The sequence below is a fragment of the Acanthopagrus latus genome, chromosome 2 (assembly GCF_904848185.1).
Source record: "Acanthopagrus latus isolate v.2019 chromosome 2, fAcaLat1.1, whole genome shotgun sequence".
Classification (NCBI taxonomy): Eukaryota; Metazoa; Chordata; class Actinopteri; order Spariformes; family Sparidae; genus Acanthopagrus; species Acanthopagrus latus.
In genome coordinates this window covers 16,103,776-16,114,704 of record NC_051040.1, presented here as the reverse complement: position 1 = coordinate 16,114,704, position 10,929 = coordinate 16,103,776, and the positions used below count along the sequence as shown (strand labels likewise).

The following is a 10,929-nucleotide window of genomic DNA, read 5'->3' as shown; positions in this document are numbered from 1 at the left end:
GCTGCGGCTCCAAAAAGAAATGGTACAAAACAACTTATTTAAATGCTAATTTGTGCCTCGCTGGTGATTTTGAAAATGAAGGTTCCATTAAGGAGACACTAGGACTTTAACGGGAGTATGTTTAAGGTTTGCCTCAGGTGTCTCATCCTCTTAGCCTCAGTTAAAGTCACAGATGGCAGCAAATTAAAATACAAGCTTCTAAATGGTTGACTTCACCGGCTTACGTCCGTACTTTTCCTCAGGTTGTGGTACGTACGAGGGCGTGTCGGGTGCTCGTTGGCCGACCTACAGCAGTTCTTCACTGGCAAGCTTTATGTCCTCATGTACCAGCTAAAGCTGCCAGCTGAAGAACTGTTGTGGTCGGCCCCTTGCTGCACTGAAGACCCGTCCACCCGGAGGCACACAACGATAATGACCAAACGCATCCAGCCTCTCTGCACAAAAATCCTGTTACTTATGCGGCACGTTCATGCGTTGAGATTCATACCATGACACTTGCTGTATCATGTAACAAAAGCATTGCATCATGGGGACTGCAGACTCTGTCATTTTGGGTTAGTTTTCATGATAGCTGTGCAGTTTAGCATTTGTATTTAATGACATGTTATTATGATGTCGTTGCACAGTGTCGGTGCACAGTTTCACCTGGCTTGCATCATCCTTAAGAAAGAGAAAAAAAAAACACACATTTTAGTTCAGCATCAGCAGTCAAATCCAAGCCCTTTTCTTTTCCTCATTTTAGAAATGCAGCTCCTTGTTAAAATTGGAAGGAAAGACAAACACCTGGAAAGGATTTTTGGCTATACGAAAACTTCCAGTGAACCATAAAGGATAAATTAAGTCATAATCTACTCACCTCCATGCCAACTGAAAGTCGAGTGAAGTTTGGTAGCAAAACGGTGTTGCAGCATTCTCCTGAACAACTGAAGCAGATGGGGACTTGTTTTAAAACAGCTGGAAAAATACCATAAAATGTCTACACTTGGCGTAATCCAGGTGAACTAAAGCCCCAATATCCCTCACACCCTCTACACGTGGACAGGCTGGATGCTAACACTTTTAGCTTGGCCGCCACAACTCAAGTTTCAGCTTGAAATGCTGTAAAAACATCTTTTCAGTTCAATTTGGTGATGTCAGTGCTTTCAGAAACTTGGGTTACACCAAACAAGCCATTTTATTTATTTATTTTTTATCAGGTGTCGTTTAACATTTTGATACCCATCTGCTTCCGTCCTCTACGAGAATGCTGCAGCTCTGTTTTGCTGTGAAGCTCAAAAAATGTCTTGCGGACTACGAAGCCTCACTTTCTTTGAGCATGGCGGTGAGAGGATTGATGTTATTTTCATTTTTGCGTGGATTTATCCTTTTAACGTAAAAACATGGACAAAGCAGTTCAGATCAGAGAAATCCTAACTGCTACTGGTGACAGTGGGTAGCAGGCATCCTCTTTTATGTCTTTTTTTATTTGTGTGCTTCATAAACAGTCAGAAAAAAAAATACCCAAATGATGACACTCAAATGGGAAATAAATCAGCTGATCAACTGGCTGAAGCCTGCTGTCATCAACGTCCTTCTGCTTTTCCTCCTCTGTTTCATAAAAGACACGCAGCGTCTCTCGGCTGAGTGTCATGCACAAGAGCCCTCATATAATCGGACAGGCAGACATCTTGCCCGTGACCCTCAGCGGTCATAAATCGAACTTCAAGAGAGAAGGCGATGCCCCGAGCAGGATATGAGAGCGGACGTGTCCCTTTAAAAGCTGCCAGCCAGAGTCGAACAGAGGGAAGGAATGTTCTGAGGCCTTAACAAAACCAGATGCCCCGGCTTACTCTCCCTTGCACACATGCTCTCCGCTGCCTCCTCGAGCTCTTACTTAACGCCGCAGATGGAGGCGAGAACTGGGCAGCCTCCTCTCCTCCGCCCGCCTGGAGTACATCGGCTTCTTTTCCGACTACCTTTAACGCGGCCTGGCTCCCGGCTCCCTGTCTGTGTCCCAATCTCCTTATCTTCTTGTCTGCTCCTCTTTACCGCCTTGTCCTTTATGCTTGGCAGACCTTTTCCTCCTCCCTCGCCACCCCCACAATCCTCCTGCACTCTGGTGACACACACACACACACACACACACACACACACAAGAGACTCACATAGATGCGCACAAGGGAAACATCATGCTGGGATTATTCCACTCTCTCTCCTGTACATCCTCTTCAGGTAGCACTGCCAGTACCTGCATTAATGCGCCACACCGGAGCATCAAAGGGTCACACCTTGACCCTGTGTGTCGCGTGGGTTAGTTCCAGGTCAGTGACTTGTCTGCCTGATCCGCTGCCAGGGAATCGGCCTGTGAGTGCATTAAGAGATGAGCCCACCTGACCAATCAACGGGATGGAGCCGTTTTGCATCTCTGTCTTTACGTTTGAATTTGTGTGTGTGTGTGTGTGTGTGTGTGTGTGTGTGTGTGTGTGTGTGCGTGCGCCCCTCTCTTCCTCCTTTTCCCCATATCCAGATGTGCCACACCCGCGCCACCAGACCCTGGGTGGCCCGTACCTGTGCCTGTGCCAGCTGCCGTGCCAGCTGTGCAGGGTGAGGAAGCAGGGCGGCGTCGCAGAGAGAGAGAGAGAGAGAGAGAGAGAGAGAGAGAGAGAGAGAGGTGAACAGACAGCTGCTGCAAATAGAAAGATGGAGGAGCACCATCAAAGGACTGAGTCAACCTACATATATCAGTTATAATATATTCATCATTGGCTCACAGTTATTTCACAGCCAAGAACTCAATATTAAACAGAAAACGTTTCAAATTACACTGAAGGCTTTTTAATCTGTATGATGCTGCAGTCACACACTTTAAGATATAGTAGCTTCCCTTTTAATCAATAAAACAAATGGTTGTGATCTCCGCAAACATTTTTACAACATTCTCAAGAAGATTGTCAACATTAAATCTGGATCTCTAATTGGACCTGGCGATTCAGACTCACATGCAGGTGAACCGCAGCACTTTGGTCGGTGTTCTAGCCTCCGGGCTTATGGACTTAGCGAACTCACGTCCTGTTTGGAGACGTACATGAAACTGCTGGAGGGAACGTAAACAATAATCTCCTCAAGGTGAGCTGCTCCGTGCACAGTAACAGCAAGCCCTTACCCAAGCAATGTACTAAATGTGGAGATAAGATGGTGACGAGCAACGGGTTGTTATGTGACGCTGTTATCTTCTCGGACGGTTTGATACTCAACATGCAGGATTATTACTATTACTTTATAATTACTACTGTGTTTTTGTCGTTTTTAGATTAAGATTGACTTCTCTTAATACCTACACAGGTTTGAGTTGTTACAGTTTCGCATTATTGTTATTGAGTGGATTTTTCAGTTCAGTTTAGTTATATTTTTGTTTATAATTATTTAAAATAAATTATGATATACAGGGTATTTTTGAGAGGCAAGATTTAAAGGTCCAGTTTGTAAGAAAGCAGATTTTTGAGTCTCATTCCCAATTTGTCTTATTCTGGTGCTTTGGGACGGCGGTCGACCCGATCCACAGTCAGAAAGCGCCAGTTTTTGACAAGTCTGGGAAGGACACTCAAAAATCAACTGTCTTACAAACTGGAAATTTAAGACGTTTACAATAGATTTTGCAATGCAAACAAATCATAAACAATCATGGAGACATTTCAGACTTGATATAAACATGCACACCACCCTTGTGCTTGTTTGGTTAACAAATTTTGGCCAAATTGACAAAGACTAAAGACATCATCTGTATATTTTTACTCTATTTTAACTGGTTTTGAAACAACATCGCTCGAGTTAGTTTTCCAAGGAAGACATTGTCCTTTTTTATCTCATGTAACTGATTTTTATGACTGAATTAACTGAAAAGGAAAACATGGTTTGCATTTATTTCTATATATTTGTGTACAATAGTGTTATGACGACTTGTTATGTTTTGGAGGATGGCTGTTTATATGGAAATACATCAAATAACAATTTCTGAGTATGAATTTCTTTTCCAAAACTATAAAGCACATAAAGTTTAATTATATCTTTATACTCACTCACTATAACTCAAATGTTTGTTTTTTTTAACACATTTAGTAAACTATAATAAACTTGACTCAGATATCAAAGCACTGTTCTCACTTCTCTTAATCTGCAGACAACTTCCTCTTTACAGTGCACACTTTGACCTAGAACACAGGAAAGCAGAGGTGAGAGAAGCTGATCATGTTAATGGCTCCCTTAGGTGTCCGGTGACCTTTATCAGAAAGGTCCTCTGTCCTTAAATTGAAGTTGCTGTTTGTTAGCTAATGGCTTTTTTTTACCAATAGCAGCAAACTTGTCACTATTGCAGCTTTTTTGATCAACATCAGGCAGGCATCTGCAGCGGGTTAGTGAGCGCACGAACAGCTCAGCAGGCTATAATCTGCCTGAGCTGCTGAGGGGCTGTGTGAACTCAGTGAGAGATAAGAAAAAACAAAATGAGGCTGAGGAAAAAGTGGATACCAGCGTTTTTTTGGCAACTCTGTAAAGACAAAAATAAATACGTTCAAATTTAAGAGGCCAGCTGAAAGACCAGTCTCTAATTTGAACACGTTTTTTATGTTCTCATCTCATCAGAACACCCTCAGTTTTGTGAAAGATCGTTTTTCAGTTTTAACGATTAGTATCGGCAGTATCTCTACGCTTGTAGTTTGGTTTTTTTTCAACCTAAAAATGTGCAAACAACAGATAAAAGCATGAAAATGTTTCAACATTTTAATCTTTTTAGCGAGACCTGACAAAACAAACCATTTTTAAATCTGATCTGCTGTGCCATTAAATGCCAAAAGTCAGAGCTTTGCGTGGATACATTAGACTCACCGAGACAGTTTTTCCTACAAGGATTGGGTTGCCAGTGCCCTTTGGAACATGTAATAGCAGTCACATCTTTGCACAGCATGTATAGACATCAGGCCGTTGACTTTGACCTCTCACTGTTGGTAGATTAACTTCATCTGTTCCAGTTCTCTGACCCTCGCAGAGAAGGTCGCAGAAATTTCCTACAGAAGATAAAGTGAACTCTGCTCTCTCTCTCTCTCTCTCTCTCTCTCTCTCTCTCTCTCTCTCTCTCTCTCTCTCTCTCTCTCTCTGCTGTAGTTATTCTCCCTCCGGACAGCTTTTATAAGATGTGATCTGAGTTCCTTATCGCCTGCCTTCAGTGTAATGGCTAATGGAGCGATAGGCAACATGTTTTGTGCAGGAATGAATCAACAGTAACTGAGCAAACACCCTAAAGTATTCTCCAGTGTGGTGTCTGCTGACCAGCCCTTGTTCACCTCTTAAGTCAAAGCAGGAAGAAGCTCCAAGGCCAGGTCTGAAGAGGTTTACAAACCTCCCCTAAATTCTTCCCTGTGGGTAAAATCATGTGAAAGCTGCTTAGGCAGATTATCCCTGCCTCGACGGCAGCTGGCAGCGAGATCCTTGGGAGTGCACCTGACTCAATACTGCCGGTGACGCAACCGCAGCCTGTGTCGCAGTGTGCTCGCACAATCCTCTGTGACCTTTAGCCCCGGAGGTAAAAGTGCATTGTGTGGTTTAAAGCAGGCAGGAGGTCACACACAAACACATATACACCTGACAGGTGATCTGATGACACAAAGTTCAGAAATGTCAGTTTATTGGATGGTTCAGAAATGTGTTTGAAACCAGTAAGAGTGCCCATAGGAATAAATGCTGCATGAGTAGTGCCTAATGTGTGTTTAACCTTTTTATTATACATATTATATTTTTAATTTTAAAAATGTAAAAAAAAAAAAAAAAACATATGACACATTCACTGTGTTGTTTTTAATCTTATTAAAATGGCGTCAGTTGCGTCCTGGTATGAGCCAGGAAATTGAATTCTGGGGTCCAACATATTCTGAATATTTTGAAATTCCTGTATTATTAAGCAACCGAACTCTACCGAAGAACCAACATCCTGTCGCCACTTCCTGGACTTATTCCCATCATCGTCCCTGCTGTTTACATGGCCCAAGAACATTTATCAAGGCAAAGACAGACACACAGTGAAACAAAGAGCAAAAACCAATAACGGTTTAGTTTGATAAACAATCAGCAACAACAATTCCTAATCTCTTGTCAACAAAACTCAAAACAGAAATAATGTCCTACAAGACATCAAGAAATAAATAAAGGAAAAGCTTCATTTTATAAGAGAATACCATCTTGTCGAATCCTTTTATAATGTAAAATTTTGTTTCCTGATTTAGGGGGAATTCAATACACTGTCCTCTAACTGAAGGTCTCTGAAATCAAGAAAGTGAAAAGAAGTCTTCTTACTGAAATATTACTCGCAGGTAAAACTACTTCTCAAACACTATGCAGAGTATTAGCTACTTTTTAACCGATGATGTTTAATGCTTTACAAATCACAGACATTCAGTCAAAGTTGTTTCTACAAATTTTCAGCCCAAACCTGACAAGCCCACCGCAGAGCTGTATTGTTCTGTCTGTGTGTCAGGGTTTTCATTGGCCCGCTGGTGATCAGAGAGTAATGCAGATGAAAGGTTTAGATGTTCGCTCAATTAGGTTTTTAAGAGTAACCAAGTGGATTACATGGTATAATGCCTGTGATGGTCAAATGGAAAGTTTATAAAAGTGGAGAAGCTGCTGTGAGATAAACTCAAAAAGGATTCTCTTTATTCTCTATATTCACGCGGATGACAGACAAAATCAAATGTGGTGATGTAAGACTTTATTAAAAGTCTCCTGCTCTCTGCCAGCTTTCGTCCCTATCGAGGATGAAGGGTAATAGAATAATGTCGAGTGTACTGAGTGTTTTGTCCTTCATCTGGCCTGTTATGAAAATAGGAAAAGTCTCAGACCGCGGCAGCTGCTTTAGGACATTTCGAAACTGGGGAAGTGGATTTGTCATTGACTGGAGATTTGAATGGGGAGTGTTATTTGGTCTAATTTAGATGTGGGCGTAAGTAGAAGAATGGTCTCCTTCCATGTTTTAATGAGGTCTCAGGTGCACTGTCACATCCTGAAAACACAACGCTGTAATAAAATGGCCCATCACACTCAACCACTGAGGCTAGTTTTATTAGCGGTGAAGGGACTTCTGCTTCACAGCGATGGTTTCCTGAAGTGAGATTTTTTTCCCTTTCGGCTGATGCAGAGGTAAACTATGGGGAGCTGCTGGAATACTCTGTATTCTTGAAAAACTACAATTTCAGGGACCATTACACAACCCACGAAGCTAAATATACCAAACACACTGTCTAGACGACAGCTGTGGTCTTTGATTTGAAAACTTGAAAAAATATATTTTTCTGCTGTGAATCACATAAATTAAAAAAAAACAGAGGACTGACTGTCTCACGACTGTCACTGAGTCCATGTTGTGGAAAACTTCCTGCAAATTTTCTACACATTCATTTTTTCTTTGTTTACGACCTTTTAAACTGTCCTCACTCCATAACTGACAATTATGTCAATTTAACAAAGTTTAAAGCCGGCAGAAACATAAAATACAAGAAAAGTGATGCAGATGCTCGTAAAAATGACCAAATCTGTAACGATAATCACTCAAAATATTATTGCACGGGAGATAAACGTAAGAATTATTGTTACACTATTTAGATACACAAATATGGCAGAAAGATGTAAGAAAACAAACTTTGATGTGAAGTGATTTTTATTGACATAATTGTGTTGCATTGTGAATTAAAGAAAACAATCATCATTTTACATTAATAATGTTTTTAATGTTCAAAAAATGAGATATGATCTGCATACATAAAACCAGATACTGTGTGAAAGCCTCGCATCAGCAGTTGCGTCTGCATGATATATATAAATAAAGATATATCACTATAAATAAAACATGCTCGGTGTATTCACAGACGAACAGACGCACTCCGGAGGGTTTTTCTCTGGTTTCGGTTCAAAAAAACAGGAAAAGCACAAATATAAAAAAAATAAACACACTGGTTTGATAAAAGCATTCACTTGCTTGCAAAACTGGTGAAATGCATAAAAAATGTCAGCAAGTCGCTCGCGAGAATTTAAGCGTAATTGCAGAAATGTCAGCAGCTGAGATGTGGTGAGGTCTGGTTCTCCTCATGCAGTCTTTTTTTTTCTGGCTTGTATGGTCTTATTTAAAATGTCGGGAATATATCACCGCCATCCTCTGCTTTGTCTCATGCAGCCGGAGCCGCCCAGCTTTGATAAATGACCGTTTTATTGAAACAGTCAATACTGTAGCTGCCTTCTAAGGGTTTTTGTCATATTTAACTGTGTAATGGACCATAAATCATGAGAACCTACAGTATGAAGAGCACATTACTGGCACCAGTGACTCAGCTTTCGCAGGAACCTAAAATGTCTGTCTTCATGAATGTGGAAACGCACAGGTGAAAATCCAATCAGAGGGGAGGAAAAAAATGAGGAAAACTGATTTTCAGACCTGCATATCAGATATGTTAGTTGTCTGATGGCCGAATCAAAGACAAAATCATCATTAAATGTCAAAAAAAAAAGTTTTAAAAATCTGATCTGAAAACCAAAGTACAGCCAGGGATTGAGAGATTATACAAAGTAGCCTACACCCACTTACCACTGTGCTTAAGCCAGAACGCATCCTGTCTCAAAGGGGCCCCTTACTCGTGATGTGTTCTACACATTGCAGCCGATACTTGGCCGGCATCGAGCTCCCAAAATAGACGGCAGTTCCAGATAGGTGGGCTGCGCAGCGAACAAGAGAAGAAAGTGGGAAAAAGGCAAGTGAGAGTGGGACGTAGGATAGTGTAACAATAGGAAAGAGGAGCGGTATTGTGTGTCTGCAATCTGCTGCCTGCACCCTGCACTCCTAATTCACTGTGCATGTCCGTGTGTGTGCATGTGTGCACGCACGCGCGTGTGTGTGTGTGTGTGCGAGGTGACGTCAGCAAAGGTGCTCTTGTCAGTCTGCTGCTCTTCACTGAAGGCCTATTATGTAATACTTTGGAAAGTCTGACCAGTGGTGGCCAGACAGTCTCGTTAAATGGCTGCGATGGCCACACACAGACTGAAAGATACAGTATCGCAGTATTCTACACACACAGCCAGAGCGATGTCGACATAATAAATCAGAACACAGAGGCCCATACATGTCTATGAGCCGGAGTGGGCTGCGGAGAGTGGAGGCTTACCCAACAGAGTTATAAATAACCGGACGGCCTGCACCTTAAGACAGTTTTGTCTGGGTGGAGGGCGCTCAGAGTTCAATGTAACCTGACAACTTAATCCCTTGTAAGAGAGAGAGGCAGAGGGACTGGCCGGTGAACGTGGGGCCGTCTAGGATTTCCAAGCTACTGTTACTTATTAGCACTTGGAGAGGAACAAACAGGGGATCTTTTTTGGATACGCTTCGGCCTGTAATTCACGTTTGCATACTGTGGTCGCATTCGCTTATGAGCGGATGCACATTGTCCTGCTATGCTTTTCATCTCACCCTCGCACTCAAAACGTTACAGTGGTTGGACAGTATGTTTAGCACCAGGAGGTGAAGACACATCGCGGGATTTCTGGAAATGTTGTCACGTTTGTGTAAATCTGTGTAAAATGCCAACAGCTTCAAACAAGGTTGGTCAGCCAATAGCGTCACTCCGTTGGTATCTACAGAATGCGCCTCGCACATTGTAATGCCCTAATGTTGGCTAGCTAGAGTTAGCAATAATGATGTTAGATGGATTTGGCAATGTTAATGTTTGCTAGCTAGCATTACCAATGTTAGCTAGTGCGGCAAACTGGCAGCCACTTCGGGGGGGCAGATGATTCGAACAACAGCGGTTTTGCGACATGAATGCAATGTTTGGGAGGGGATGGCATGCCAAATTTACTGGAGGAACGTTTTTGTAATAACTTTAAATATGCAACATTCACTAGATACATTGCTAGAGTGCCAGCATCTCGGACTAACACAAAACACACGCTATGTTAAGTCAAAACGAAAGCATCATCCGAACACACTCTGCCCCCGAATCTTTGATCACACTAAAAATAATGACCCGAATTTCTGTTACCACGTTATTTCTTGCCTCAGTGGTTTAAGAAAACATATTTTACTGCGCTGTTTAGCTGTATACATCTGCGTTTTTCTACAAGGTCACCATGTTGGGAACAGATGTGGTGAAGAAAGAGAGGGAGTCTCATGCTACCAAACCAAAGAACAGAGAAGCCTTTACAGTACTCCACTATCTTATCATATCAGACAATGTTTGCTCCTGCACTATCGTACAGAATGATATATATTAACCTTTATGAAGTGTAAGCAGGCTTTTTTTTTAACCTTCAGACGTCCTGGCTAGCTGTTTCCCCCTGTTCCAATCTTTGTGTTAGGACGAGCTAACCAGCTGCAGGATGTATTGATCATGAGTGGTATCAATTTTCTCATCTTACTTTCAGAAAAAAAAAGCTGAATAAACATGTCAAACAAACTGATAAATGACGACTTTAACACATTATTAGATTGTTCCAAAACCTGACCAAGTACACTTCAAACATGCCTGAAGCTCACAGTCCTTCAAGTTCTGTTCTTCTCCCTGTAACTAGTGAACGTAGACCACCTACAAGCTCCCTGTAATTTTACTCGAGTGAAAAAGTGGAAGCCGAACCCACCCTCTGGTTTCATCCTTTGGACGCGTGCCCATGACCAGAGGCAGTTTTTGGGTGTTTGAAGTGGGGAGGTTCAGCAAGCAAGACCTTAGCTGTAACCACTATTTTCTTTTCATAGATAGATAGATAGATAGATAGATAGATAGATAGATAGATAGATAGATAGATAGAGTGTGCATGCAAGTGTATAGTGTGTCTGCTCGCCATGTGGGAGCGGGCTGACCTTTGATTTTAGCTGCATGCGACAACCTCTCCAGGATGGAAAAAGTGTGTGTGTGTGTGTGTGTG

The 10,929-nt window shown here is 42.0% G+C and overlaps 1 long non-coding RNA gene across 1 annotated transcript; it reads right to left on the bottom strand.

Annotated features, from left to right (window-relative positions):
- Positions 1-398: 398 nt before the first annotated feature.
- On the bottom strand, positions 399-4,995 carry LOC119034408. Its single transcript, XR_005079559.1, has 3 exons — positions 4,861-4,995; positions 2,979-3,070; positions 399-2,574 (listed from the first exon to the last, which is right to left on the bottom strand). It is a non-coding gene; the product is annotated as an uncharacterized LOC119034408 (long non-coding RNA).
- Positions 4,996-10,929: the final 5,934 nt, after the last annotated feature.